Genomic DNA, 15,180 nt, shown 5'->3' with positions numbered 1-15,180 from the left:
ATTCTATAATATCACTGAGGTAAGTAGTTTTCTAACATTTACCAAATTCACCAAAGAACCTTCAATAGCTTCATTTATGTTATCAATAAAATATGTTCATGATACAGAGCCAAAAACTGAATCCTCAAGAACATTTATAAAAATTTTCCTAGTCTCTTTTGTTAATAGTTAATGTAAAGTTAATATTCCCTGGAGGAGGAAATGGCAACCCACTCCAGCATTCTTGCCTGGAGAATCCCATGGACAGAGGAAGTTGGAGAACTACAGTCCATAGGTTGGCAAAGAGTCAGACACAACTGAGCAACTGCACATGTGTGCCCACATACACACACACACACACACACACACACACACAGAGTTAACTCTATAGGGAAATAAAGAGGTAATATGTTAAATATGAAAAATCATTGGTACTTCCTTAAAGCAGAGGCACAAGGTGAATATCTATGGAATAAATGGTTCAAGAAAGAACCACATTTCAATGTAACATCCTTTGATTTAACTGAGCATTTTATTGTTTTGTATTTACAAATTAAATATCAGTATAGTCATGGTGAAAAAAAAATTGCCCAACTAGCTCTGACCCATTCATTAATCTTCTGAACACATGATAGTAGAACCAGGTTTTAAAATTTTTTATTCATTCATCCAACAAATACTTATTTATTGCATGCCTTCTGGTACCAGACACCATTTTAGGCACAGAGGATAAATAAGTAGTCAAACCCAGATCATACCCTTGTTGAGCTCACATTCTAGCAGGGAACAAGTAATAATTGTCAGTCAGCTATATAATTTAATAGCTTATAATACGGGCCTAGTAGAAAAGTAAAGCAGGTTGCAGATAGAGAATAAGGGGAGGAGGCGATATTTAAGACAGAGTGATCAGGAGAAAGCTCTCTGAGGTGACATGTGAGCAGAGACCTGAGCGGAGCAAGCCACACACATACCTGAGAAGAGAGAATCCCAGGTCAAAAGAAGTACAAGGGCAGAGGCCCGAGTTGGAAATGGTTAACTTACTGGGGGGCGGCAGCGGGGTCGGGTCGGGGGGCGGGGGTGAAAGGAAAGAAGGCCACTTTGGCCACACAGAGTGAAAAGAAGAAGGAAATACGACAGACAGGCAGGGCCCAGGTTACACAGAACCCAAAAAGACATCCTAAGAACTTTGGATTTCATCAAAGATGACTGGAGGCCCCTGGAGAACCAAGACCAGAAGCATGACATGGCCTACTTTTCCTTTGGCAGGATCACTCTGGCTGTTGTGCAGAGAATAGACTGAATGTACTAGAAGGCACCAGAGAAGACATAATTTTTTTTTCCTTTGTGCCTTTCTTGTATCTCTTTTACAACTTGTGTAAGGACCCTTTGAGAGTTTTTAAATATTTTAGCACCAACGAAATGGGTGGAATTAGTCAAGCATCCAATCAAAGTTGCATGAGCTTTAGAATAGTTGTTTCAAAAGTTATTGTAAAGTTCAACCATCCATGAAATGTGAAATGTTTAGGTTGAAAATTACTTCCAGCTGTTCATGAAGATATATGTAATACCAGGAAACTAATGTAGTTTTGCCCATGTTAGAACCCTGGAGGCAAACAGCTGGGGTTTGGTTTAACAATCCTTCTCTTAAGAAAGTAGATGCCAGTGGCCATTTCAAAGAAAATTATGTGGAAGCTGTAAGTCTATCAAGACTGAAGTAAAGCAATTATCCTTCAATTAAAAAATAAATTTAAAAAAAAGACTGAAGTAAAGAAGCAAGAGGAAAGGTAGTAAAACTCTCTGCATTTTAAATATCCTTTGTTTGCTATTAACAGTGAAAATTACACATATAAATATATTAAAATAGAACTCCAGTTTATGATATTTACTGCTAGTGATTATTCAAATACCACCACCATTCTCCACCTTCTACCTTGCTGACTGAACCCTGATTTGGTTTAGAGAAACAATGTACTTGGTAGTCTCAGATGGATCAAAAGTGGCCTAAAAACAATCATTATCATCTTTTCTTCCTCTTCCACCTTCCTATGCAGGTAGAGGGGCTTTATGACTCACTTCTGGCCAATGAGGCATAAGCAGAAATTAACCTGAGAGCATGGTCAGAGAAAGCTTTAGCTTTCCAGATAAAAAAGGCTGGATATAGCTGGCCTCCCCTTTTCCTTCTTCTTCCTGCCTTGTATGGGCATGCTGGCTACTATTTGATGTCCTGCAACTATGAGGGAAGGCCAAGAAGTTTATCAAGACATTGGCCACCATCTTTAGCCACCAAAACAACACCATCAGATGCCTACTTCCAGACTTCTCATTGAGTAAGAAATTGAAATTCAGAGTTCCCTGGTGGCCTAGTGGTTAGGATTATGGCTTTCACTGCTGTGGCCTGGGTTCAATCTCCTGTTGTGGGGACTATCCCATAAGTCGTTCAGCAGAAAAAAAAAAAAAAAAGAAGTTGAAACTCAGGTGTTTAAGCCTTCATAAACTGGATTTTCTGTTACTTATAGCCAAATGAACTTTTAACTGAGACCCTTTAAGTCAACCAGCATTCTAGGGGGAAAAATATCCACCATTATGACTTGTAATTTAACATGAACAAAGTATTATATATCAGTCCAAGTTCAGCAATGATCAGGAAATATTGATCGTACTACCTAAATCCTTTCAGGATATCATCAAGGAGCATCTATCCTGATCTTTCAGGATTCTCTTAGATTTGTGTTGGCTTAATTTAATTAATGAGTTATAAGTCAAAATCAAGATAGGCAGGAAAAACATCAACAACCTCAGATATGCAGATGATACCTCTCTAATGGCAGAAAGCAAAGAAGAACTAAGCCTCTTAATGAGGGTGAAGGAGGAGAGTGAAAGAGCTGGCTTAAGACGAAATGTTGAAAAAACTAAGATCATGGCATCTGGTCCTATTACTGTATAGCAAATGGAAGGGGAAAAGGTAGAAATAGTGACAGATTTCCTCTTCTTGGTCTCCAAAATCACTGCGGAGAGTGACTGCAGCCATGAAATAAAAAGACAATTGCTTCTTGGCAGGAAAGCAATTACAAACTTAATGTGTGTTGAAAAGCAGAGACATTACTCTGCTGACAAAGGCCTGTATAGTCAAGGCTGTAGTCCCAATGGTCACATACAGTTTAAGAACTGAACCGTAAAGAAAGAGGAACACCAAAGAATTGATGCCTTCGAACTGGAGAAGACTCCTGAAAGTCCCTTGGACAGTAAGGAGATCAAACCAGTCCATCTTAAGGGAGAAAGACCCTGGATACTCACTGGAAGGACTGATGCTGAAGCTGAAGCTCCAGTGTTTTGGTCATCTGATGCACACAGACGACTCACTGGAAAAGTCACTGACACTGGAAAGATCGAGGGCAGAAGGAGAAGAGGGCATCAGAGGATGAGATGACTGGACAGCATCACCGACACAAGGACGATTAACTTGGTCAAACTCTGGGAGATGGTGAGGGAGAGGGAGGCCCGGTGTGCTGCAGTTCATGGGGTGGCCAAGAGTCAGACACCACTAGGCAACTGAACAGCAACAACAACAATTAAAAGCCTTTTGGGAAAGATAGCTAACAATAGGTAGGATTTTAATAAGGAGGGAGTGACTGCCTGGTGTAAAGAGATGGACAAACCCAAGAATGGACTTTCATTTGCTCTGACTAGGTTGGCAAGTTCAAGTCCTAGTACTTTGATAGCAACTAGTCACATACCAGCCCCTCTCTATGCTTTGAATTCTGAGTCTGAGTCTAGACTTGTTAAGAAAGCACCTCCAGGACACAGATGTTCACTTTGATTAGCTCAGAACCAGTATGAAGAAGCCCAGAAATCTTCTGAATACAAAACATATGTTACATATAGCCTACTAACTACTGTCACTTGTGCCAAGTGAATAAATACTCAAGATGGATTCTAGTGGACATGTGATTTACTAGCATTTGAGTCCTTTTACCTGGTTGATGTGGAAGGTGAAGAGGTGTACCCTGGTACAAGACTGCCTTTTTCTCTTTGTTTTCTTTTCTTTTTTTCCTTTTTGGTGGCATCTGTAAAGCATTTTGCTTTCTAATTATGGATTACAGAGTGCTTTCATGGCTCATGTTACTGTCTTCAACTTCAAGCCCCTCTTTCCATCCCCACTCTTAAATATGAAATAAAACAAGATGAAAAAAGAAGCCAGTGGAATTTATTTTCCTCTCTTTGTAGCAGATGTTAAACTTTTAAAATGAAGGAATATTAAAAGAGGCCTCTTTTTATCCCAGAGCAACTGCCCCCGCATCCTGAGTCCCAGCCTCAAGAGGAAGCCTCACTGATCTTTTTATGCAGGGTGCTGACAGAGGCCTGGAGTGGGGGGCTGGCTCAGCCCCTTTCCCATCATGGGCCTTGGGCAAGACTTTGAATCTCTCTGGGTCTTAGTTTACTCATCTGAGGGAGGTTGGATGAAAGAATCTCTGAAGTTATTCCGACTCCTAAGAGTCAATGAATTTTCATAAGAGTTCAAATGTAAAGCCACTGTCCATTCCTATAAGAAAGTCACTTTCTCTTTTCCAGTTCCTCTTCTCAATAACCAGGGAGCATTTCATTACTTTGAGTTTATTGCTTTGTTTAGGTTTGCTGCTCATCTCAGTCACTTGGGGTGAAAGGTCTCTATTAAAGTAGATGTTCAAGAAGCTGTTCCTTTAATTCAGAGATGTAGTTTTAATCTGTTTAGAGAGTTTCACAAGACAAATATCAGTACTTCCCTGCTTCAATATTTCTGATGTGAGAACAATTTATTGTTCATGTCTGATCATAGCACCTGTATGTTACTAAATTCTCTCTCTTCCCAGAACCTCTCTTTCTCTCCCTACCCCATACATACCCATGTGTGTGTCATGATCCTTCTGTCTAACACAGTTCTTCAAACTGAGGTCGAGAATTTTTTTACTTCCATCCTGCCTTGTGAGTGCGCATGCATGCTCAGTGCTGTCTGACTCTTTGTGACCCCATGGACTATAGCTGGCCAGGCTCCTTTGTCCATGGAATTTTCCAGGCAAGACAACTGGAAAGGGTTGCCATTTTCTACTCCAGGGGATCTTCCCAACCCAGGGATCGAACCCATGTCTCCTGCATTGACAGGCAGATTCTTTACCACTGCGCCACCTGGGAAATGCCATCCTGCCTAGGAGCACCATCCAATTCACAAGTGTCCATCTCTTTTTTTTTTAATTATTCACAGTCTGATAAACGTCATTACCTCACAATGCTCAGACTATAGATCTTTATGGATGGAAGTTCTTGAATGTGCCTTTTTAGACAACCTGATCAGATTCTTCCTATAAAAGTGGGTTAGAGAGAAAATGATGGGCTAAAAAGAACTTTCTTTGCTCTTTCTTTCTCCTTAGAGACTAGAATTGTTAGCATGAGCACTTTTGCATACAGTCGCGGCCAGCCAGCGTAGCAGAGGATGGTAAGAAAAAGCAAGATCCATATTCACACAACCCCTTTTCAACTCAAGTAAATGCCTAAGGCCAATTCACTTAAGACTTATTTAAATTTTACAGCTTATTTTTACAGCATCTGAGCCTCTGATTCTGCCCAATTTTGTTATATTTCAACAAATGAAAGGTGACTTTGCTGTTAAGCTGCCTTAAGAACTGAAACATTTGCTCAAGAGAAACACAAGAAGCCAGCGAACATAGGCTGGGTTCATATTTCTCATCGTTATCACCCAAGAACATCTAGCAAGTTTTTTTCTTCTTCCTTGTGGGGAAGTTTGAAGTTTCAAGGCCCAACTCAGAGCCACATGGTTTTCATTTCCTGGCCTCCTCCCTCAGCTGCTGCAACACCCGCAGCACACACAAAAGCCCCATCCTCTGTTTGCAGACTCAAGATGTTGTCGCTTATACATTTTTCACAGAAGCAAATGAGGCATAAAAAGTCCACACTCTGCATACATATCAGTCCACATAATAAATGGACGCTTGCTGGTCCCATTCCGTCTCTTGATTTGTATGAACATTTGTAGTTTGTTCAGACCTTCACAGCTTACAAAGCACTTTCACATTCATTAATCTCACCGAACCCTTGCTGCAAGCCTGAGAGAAGGAAACACTTTTCTCCTCATGAACAAATGGCAAATGACTTGTGAAGAGGTGAGGTGACTGGCCAAGGTCACACAGTCAGAGGTAGAACTAGGACTCAACCCCAGCCTTTGACCCTGAGTTCAGGGGTGGTTTTTCTCCCCCACAACTATAACCTGTGCAATGTTCTTTCTTGTTAAATTGGAGATATACATGAATGAGGGCCTGCATGGGTAAGGCTGGATTCCAGAACAGCTTGTCTTGGAAAATGCAGTGTGAAGGGTTGCTAAGAACTCAGGCTATGGAGCCAAATAGCCTACATGTGAGCTCTGCTTCCTAATAACTGTGTAATACTGCATAATTCCAGGGGGCTTTGTTCCCATGGTACTTCATGTCGATGTAGTCCCTAGAGGTCTTCAGTGCAGCTGTCCTGGGGATTACTTACCTCCCTGTGACTCTCTTGTCCCAGCTGAGAAATGGGCAGATTCATGACTATTTCCAAGGCTGTTGTGGCAACAGAAGAAAATAAAGCATGGCCTGATCCATTAAAAGATACCTCAAGATGCCCTGTCCCTCTGGAAGATTATTCCCCTGATCCCCACCTCCTTGGATATGTCTCCACCCATATCCTTTTCTGTGGAAATGTTTGCCTCTGATAAAAAAATGTCCACTTATTTTCTCCACACTCTCTCCTACACCAACAACTGGGCCACCCTGTGATCCCATCACGGCAGTCACCACGTACTGGACCAGGCAGTGTGCTCAACCTGAACATGCAGGCCCTCCCTTGATCCTGTCTTTCTGCATCTCCCCTGTCCCATCACTGACCCTGGTCCCACTGATGAATGAGCATGATGAGTTTCCAGGGGAGTCTAGATGAGAAGATTCTCACCCAGATTCTGCCAGTAACAACCTAAGTGACCAAAGGACCAGGATGTCCCCTGAGTCTCATCTAACTCATCGAGTAGGAGAGGTTTCTAATATCTGTCCTGTGCCTAAGAGAATTGCTGTCTCTACAAGTAGGATGAAACATGAAAGGTAATGAAAGAAGCTCCAAATTATTATGAAAAGAAATGGCCAGGTTCTCTCTTGTTACCTGCAAAGGGCCCAGTTTTAAAAACTGCCTCCAAGTATAAGTGGAACTTAACAGACAAGGATGGGGACAAGGTCTAACCACCAACACGATAAAAAAAAAAGGAATGCTCCGGTTAACAAAGGAAAGAGGGACATGGGGGAATTACAGCTGAACCACCTAGGATTTCTGAACTAAGAGAGAGAAGGCATCAGAGAACCTTAGAATACGCTGTTGAATTCTTTTCTAGTCCTAGTTCTGAGCTGACCACGTGGGCTAAACATCAACTTTCTGCCAACCAGACCCAGCCCATCTGCGCATCTCGTCTGTGCACACCCCCTGGGCAACCACAAGGAATCTTGACCCTTTTCTTTCCCCCACTTTGCTTTTCCCCCACATCTCACAACTAGATGTGAGAATCAACTCAGAAACTCCCTAGAGAACTTACGTGTGATCAGATCAGAGGTGCTTGCTAAATTCCACACGTTTGCTGGGCCCCTGCTTGCTGCATGCCAGGCCCTGTACTATCACTAACCATAAAATGTACATGAGTGACTGGGATCTGTGATGCCAAGGCAGATGCAAGGAGTGACAAACAGTTGGGGTTGAGCCCCTAGTGAGCTGAGGGCTTGTGCTCTTCTGGTCTCCTGGGCCCACCCCACCTGAAGAATTGAGTGGTAGATTGTCCTCAAGTACAAGCACAGTGTATGGATCCAACCTGCCCTCTTCCCTGATCAACAATGGCTTACATCAGATATTTTCCAGGTACAATGAAGTTGTAAAGGTTACTATAATGAAAGATAAAGATACCAGGAGGGGTACAGGGGTTGCATTTATTTTACTTTTGGATAAAGAATCTGCACAAAACTATGCCAAGTCAATAAACAACAAAGAGTTATTTGGTAGAGTGATAAAAGCAAGCATTGCTATTGGCAATGGAATAGCAGTTGAGTTCATGAAAGATGAAACTATATAGCTTGATAAACCTAAGTGTTATGAATGTGGAGAAAGTGGACACTTAAGTTAATGCCTGTCCTAAAAATACACTTGGAGGATGTGAACCTCCAAAGAAGAAAAAGGAAAAAAAAAGGAAAATTCCTGATCCAGAAGAGGAAATTGAAGGAGGCAGTGAAGATGAAGGGGAAGATCCTGCTCTTAACAGCCTCAGTCGGGCCACAGATCTCCAGCAAGTCAAAATTGAAAAACAACAAAAAAATGGAAACCCAGTTCAGGGGGGTCTTTCAACATCAGACTATTAAAAATGTCCAGGGATAAAGAAAAGAACATACTTCAATGATGAGGAGGAACTTAGTGATTAAAATTACTTATGTATTATGTAAATATCATTTTTTTTCCTTTAAAAACTTAATAGCATTTATACATTGAAGGTATTTGATTTTCTTGTAACTAGCACTTCAAATGCAACAAGCATTTGAAGCAACAAGCATTTGACCCAACAAGTAAAACTTTCTACAGTTCATAACTTTTATAAATAAAATAAATTAAATGTACAGTGAATAAGTTCTCTGAAATATTTCAATATTTCTGCAGGTTTAGTAACATCGTAAAATACATTTCAACTAAAATTCACAAATCTAAAAACCTGTTAGGCATTTTTAGGTGTTTTAAGATGGAAATGAAGACCAATGTTACATCGTAATATGCCAATTACAAATAGTACTTCAAATAGCAAATACTACAGTTTGTCCCAAACTTTAAAAACTATTCATGAACTCAACACTGAACTATTGATGGCTATGAGAATTGTTTCCTAGCCTTTTTGAAAATTTCAACCCATTTACGTTTAAGGTAATTATTGATAAGTACGATCCCGTAGCCATTTTCTTTATTGCTTTGGGTTCAAGTTTATACACTCTTTCTGTGTTTCCTGTCTATAGAAGATCCTTTAGCATTTGTTGGAGAGCTGGTTTGGTGATGCTGAATTCCCTCAGCTTTTGCTTGTCTGTAAAGCTTTTGATTTCTCCTTCATATTTGAATGAGATCCTTGCTGGGTATAGTAATCTGGGCTGTAGGGTATTTTCTTTCATCACTTTAAGTATGTCTTGCCACTCCCTTCTGGCCTGAAGAGTTTCTGTTGAAAGATCAGCTGTTATCCTTATGGGAATCCCCTTATGTGTTATTTGCTGCTTTTCCCTTGCTGCTTTTAATATTTGTTCTTTGTGTTTGATCTTTGTTAATTTGATTAATATGTGTCTTGGAGTATTTCGCCTTGGGTTTATCCTGTTGGGGACTCTCTGGGTTTCTTGGACTTGGGTGATTATTTCTTTCCCCATTTTAGGGAAGTTTTCAACTATTATCTCCTCAAGTATTCTCTCATGGTCTTTCTTTTTGTCTTCTTCTTCTGGGACTCCTATGATTCGAATGTTGGAGCGTTTAACATTGTCCCAGAGGTCTCTAATATTGTCCTCATTTCTTTTAATTCGTTTTTCTTTTTTCCTCTCTGTTTCATTTATTTCTACAATTCTATCTTCTAGTTCGCTTATCCTGTCTTCTGCCTCTGTTATTCTACTGTTTGTTCCCTCCAGAGTGTTTCTGATCTCATCTATTGCATTATTCATTGTATATTGACTCTTTTTTATTTCTTCTAAGTCCTTATTAAATCTTTCTTCCATCTTCTCAATCCTTTTCTCCAGGTTATTTATCTGTAACTCCATTTTGCTTTCAAGATTTTGAATCATTCTCACCATCAAAATTTGAAATTCTTTATCAGGTAAATTCCCTATATCTTCTTCTTTTGTTTGTGTTGGTGGGCAATTATCTTGTTCCTTTATTTGCTGGGTATTTCTCTGCCTCTTCATCTTGCTTATATTGCTTTGCTTGGGGTGGCCTTTCCCTCTTCTTGCAGTTTGTGGAGTTCTCTTTATTACGTAGTTTCTTCGCTGTGTGTGGGGTTGGACGGGTGACTTGTCCGGGTTCCCTGGTTAGGGAAGCATGTGTCGGTGCTCTGGTGGGTGGAGCTGGATTTCTTCTCTCTCCTTTAGAAGACAATGGGCTGCTTTTCTGGGAGCCTGATGTCCTCTGCCAGTATTCAGAAGTTGTTTTGTGGACTTTACTCCGGGTTCAAATGTTCTTTTGATGAATTTGTGGGGGAGAAAGTGGTCTTGCCATCTTATCCCTCCGCCATCTTGTTCCTTCCTCCCCAGAACACTGGATTCTTATATTCCACTTGGTCGTGGAGTATCTCTTCCCAGCTGCTCCAGCAAGGCGCAGCCGCTGTACCTTACCTTGGACGAGGGGTATCTCCTCAAGGCCGCGCCTCCTGCTTTGAATGTAGATCAGCTCCTCTCGGCCCTCCGGTGCCCAAGCAGCCACCGCCTCCTGAACGTGGTACAGCTCCTCTTGGCCACCGCCCTAACCCTGGGCGCGGGGTAGCTCATCTCAGCCACGATTCTGCACGTGGTCGGCTGCGCCGGAGCCGGGCGTCTGTAAATATCATTTAAAAGTTTTTAAATCTTGGAGTTCAAGGTTCCACTGGGGCTAAACATTGTATTAGAATTTGAACATGAGAACACTTAGTACCAAATACTTTTCTACTTTAAAATGCTACATAGAGAAGACATAAAGATGGCTAACAAACACATGAAAAAATGCTCAACATCCCTCATAATCAGAGAAATGCGAATCAAAATCACAATGAGATACCATTTCACACCAGTCAGAATGGCTGCTATCCAAAAGTCTACATGCAATAAATGCTGGAGAGGGTGTGGAGAAAAGGGAACCCTCTTACACTGTTGGTGGGAATGCAAACTAGTACAGCCACTGTGGAGAACAACAGTGTGGAGATTCCTCAGAAAACTGGAAATAGAACTGCCATATGATCCAGCAATCGCACTCCTGGGCATACACACCGAGGAAACCAGAATTGAAAGAGACACATGTACTCCAATGTTCATTGCAGCACTGTTTATAATAGCCAGGACATGGAAGCAACCTAGATGTCCATCTGCAGATGAATGGATAAGAAAGCTTTGGTACATATACACAATGGAGTATTTTTCAGCCATCAAAAAGAATGCATTTGAATCAGTTTTAATGAGGTGGATGAAATTGGAGCCTATTATACAGAGTGAAGTAAGCCAGAAAGAAAAACATCAATACACTATACTAACACATATATATGGAATTTAGAAAGATGGTGACCTTAAACCTGTATATGAGACTGCAAAAGAGACATAGGTATATAGAACAGTCTTTGGGACTCTGTGGGAGAGGGTGAAGGTGGGATGATTGGGGAGAACGGCATTGTAGCATGTATATTATCATATGTGAAATGAACACCAGTCCAGGTTCGACGCATGATACAGGATGCTTGGGGCTGGTGCACAGGGATGACCTGGAGGGAGGATATGGGGAAGAGGGAGGTGGGGGGGGGGTTCAAGAAAGGGAACACATGTACACCCGGGGCGGATTCGTGTCAATGTATGGCAAAACCAACCAATATATTAATGTAAGGTAATTTGCCTCCAATAAAATAAATTAAAAAATAATAAATAAATAAATAAAACTGGAAATAAAATAAAATGCTACATAGGAAAATGAAAAGTAATTTTAAAGTATCACATTTATTATGCATCAAGATTTGCTAATAATCATTAATCTTGAAAATAATTCATTTGAATAAAAAAGAAAATTTAATACTATCATAATAATTCTATCTCAAGAAGAAAGGTAGATAGTAAAAAGATTTGTTTGAGAAGTTCGTTATAAAAGATTATTCATGATTGGTTTATATAAGGGCTTTTGTAATAAATTTCATCCTTAAAACAAAAACTTCATTTAAAAAAAGTACATGAGGGACTTCCCTGGTGGCGCAGTGGATAAGAATCTACCTGTCAATGCCGGGGACACAGCTCTTATCCCTGACCCAGGAAGATTCCACATGCCGTGGAGCAACTAAGCCCAGGCACCTCATCTTTTGAGCCCAAGTCACAGCCACTGAGTCCAAGTGCCATAGCTACTGAAGCCCGGACCTAGAGCCTGTGCTCTGCAACAAGAGAAGACACAGCAATGAGAAGCCTGGGCACGGCAACGAAGAGTAGCCCCCTGCTCGCCACTCCTAGAGAAAGCCCACGCACAGCAATGAAGACCCAGTGCAACCAAAAATAAGTGAAAAATTTTTTTAAATTGCATGAGGCATGAGACTCGCTCCCATGCCATGATGGGTAGAGGAAAGATGATTTAGACTCTATTTGCTTGCTATTGATTTGAAACAATAATTGATTTCATTGTTAGTTTGTTTTCTACTTTATGTCTTTTTTTCCCAAGGCATCTGGTAATAATTTGCAAATCTTGACACTCTCCCTAAGACCAGATGGAAATATTTCATGCCTTAACATAATTTTACAAGTTACTGGCACAAAAAATAAGCACCCATCTTTTTAAAGATTTTGTAATTGTGAAATAATAGAAAATACTGACATTTGCCCCAAGTTCCTGAGACATAATTCCTACATCTCTTGGAATTTCCCGGGTGAAAAAAGGCAAAGCTTGGTGGGCTCCAGGATGAGTGACAGTCACTCATAAAACCAATCATGGTTAGAAGTTTGGAGCTTTCAACCCCATCGCTTATTCTCTGGGAAGGGTGAGACTGGAAATGGAGTGAGTGGTCAATCATGATCATGTGATGAAGCCACCGTAAAAATCCCAAATGTGCATGTGGTTTGGAATCTTCCAGTCTGGTGACACACGGAGGCATTCGGAGAGTGGTGCACTAGAGAGAGAGCATGACCCTCTTCCCACTCATCCACCTTGCATCTCTTCCATCTGCTGTCCACCCATATCCAACTTCACGTCCTTTTATGACAAACCAGTAAACGTAACTGTTTCCAAATTCTGTGAGTCATTCTACCAAATTACTGAACCCGAAGAGGAGGTCATGGGTACTCACACTGACAGCAGGTGGGTCAGAAATACAGGTGACGACATGCGACTTGAGATTGGCATCTGAAGTTGGCGGCATGGCATCAGTCTTGTGGGGACTGAGCTCTTAACCTGTGAGAGCTGATGCTGTCTCCAGGTAGATACTGAATTTGAATTTACAGGATATCCAGCTGGTGTCGTAGAGAATTCCTTGATGGGAGGGGAAAAAAACCAACATTTGGTGACCGAAAGTGTAAGAAGTGAAGTACTCCAGGAGTAGCAAAGGTGAAACCCGTAGGAGGAAGAGTGAGGGTTTCCTACTCAGCGATAAAATGAGGGAGATTATTTGCATTTAAAAAAATGATTTTTTTTTCCTTTTAAAAGACTGTAAATTATTTATAGTGCCTTCAAAGACTATCATTAATAAAAGCCAGGTTTCCCTTGAAGTCTTTATTGCACAGTGAGGTTTGTCAGATACCAAGGGCTAGTTTCTGCTGAAAAGGTCTGGCTCCAAACTTTTGTAAGCTACCCAGGGAAGGGCCTGCCTCTGTTTTCATGGACTCTGCTGCCCCCTTTCAGAAACTAAAGCGGTTACAGGATATACAATTTTTTGAACAAAGCTTTCCCTCAGTCACATGATGAAACAGGATATGCTCATACCTTGTGAATTTAGATCAAAGAACTATTTGCTTTAAAATGAGCCTAATTGCTTTGCTGCCCAGAAGTTATTGCACAACAGTAATAATAATCACAGCAGTAAAATCTGTCTGAAAAAATTTGGAGCAAGATGGAGTCCCCTCAGCCCAGTCTACGGGCTCACACCTTTCACGGGCTGCTGGGGAAGGCACACAGGTGAATCAGCAGCTTCAGCAGGGATAAAGAGAGGCGTGTGGGTACTAGGTGCTGAGGGAGCACACTGAGGCAGCACCTTAACGAGTGGGTTCCAAACAAAGAAAGAGGACCCATTCTTATAGAAAGAGCAGCAGTCAGCCAAACCAAGAAGAAAGCGAAGCCTTTTCCAGAGAGAGGCAACTGTGTCTGCCAGGGCAGGGAAGCCCATGAGAGGGTGGCAACACACACGTATATGTATACAATACTGATACATTCTATACAGACAAATATATACTTTATCACAGATTTTTCATAAATCTTGATGCAATAAATTTAAAAACGTCAATAAACTTCTAAAAAAAAGGAACTGAATTATGTATTGAGCTGATTCCCAGCAGCCCAGCTGTCACTCCTCTGCCTGAAAACTGCTGCTTCGAGGCCACTTCATCTCCCTGCCTCGGAGTATGACTGAGTCAGAGTTCAAAACAAAGGTCACCTGAGCAGAATATCCAACCAGCCTCTGCCCTGTGTTCTGCATGTATTCCATGTACAGCCACAAGAGGTGAAATACTCAGTTAGATAACTGAGGACACTGTCTCAGGACACTGTCTCAAGACTGGAATCGGGAAAAAGATCCATTAAACAGTCAGGAAAGATTTGCGCATTATCAGAAATACTGTTGGGCTTCCCTGGTGGCTCAGTGGTAAAGAATCCTCCTGCCAAGGCAGGAGACACAAATTCGATCCTGAATCAGGAAGATCCCACACACTATGGGGAAACTAAGCCAGTGTACCCACAACTATTGAGCCTATGCTCTAGAGCCCAGGAGCCACAACTATTGAGCCCACATACCACAACTACTGAAGCCTGAACACCCTAGAGCCTGTGCTCCACAATAAGAGAAGCCACCACAATAAGAAGCCCATGCACTGCAAGTAGAGAAAAGACCATGCAGCAACAAAGACCCAGCACAGCCAAATAAATAAATAATTTTTTAAAAAAGAAATGTTTTTCACAACACAACAGAAAAAAAAAAGGAAAAAAAATCCAGTGATCATCTATGAGATTTCAAAACATTCTTTGAGAGATGCTTAAAATATAGTGCTCATTTCACCGGTTTGCCTTCAGTGCTGGGCACGTTGCTTCACTTCGAGAAAGTAGTTTTGTCTTTGTCAGAATACACGTGCACCAAAGCATTAATTATTTACAGTTTTCCATTATTTATCTCATTTCCATTTAGTGCATCATCTTTTAGCAAATCATATGTTTTCCCTTTGAACAGCATTTGGCCAAGTTTTTCCATTATTCTTTCCTTTTTCTTTAGTATGCTGCTGC

General features: G+C 41.2%; 1 pseudogene; it reads left to right on the top strand.

Moving 5' to 3' along the window:
• The first annotated feature begins 6,993 nt into the window (after positions 1 to 6,993).
• LOC129538549 (zinc finger CCHC-type and RNA-binding motif-containing protein 1 pseudogene) lies at positions 6,994 to 8,450 on the top strand (annotated as a pseudogene).
• The last annotated feature ends 6,730 nt before the right edge of the window (positions 8,451 to 15,180 follow it).

The sequence above is a fragment of the Moschus berezovskii genome, chromosome 2 (genome assembly GCF_049115385.1).
Source record: "Moschus berezovskii isolate FMDL1 chromosome 2, NW_MosBer_1.0, whole genome shotgun sequence".
NCBI classification, from domain to species: Eukaryota; Metazoa; Chordata; class Mammalia; order Artiodactyla; family Moschidae; genus Moschus; species Moschus berezovskii.
This window is presented reverse-complemented; position numbering and strand designations above follow the sequence as displayed.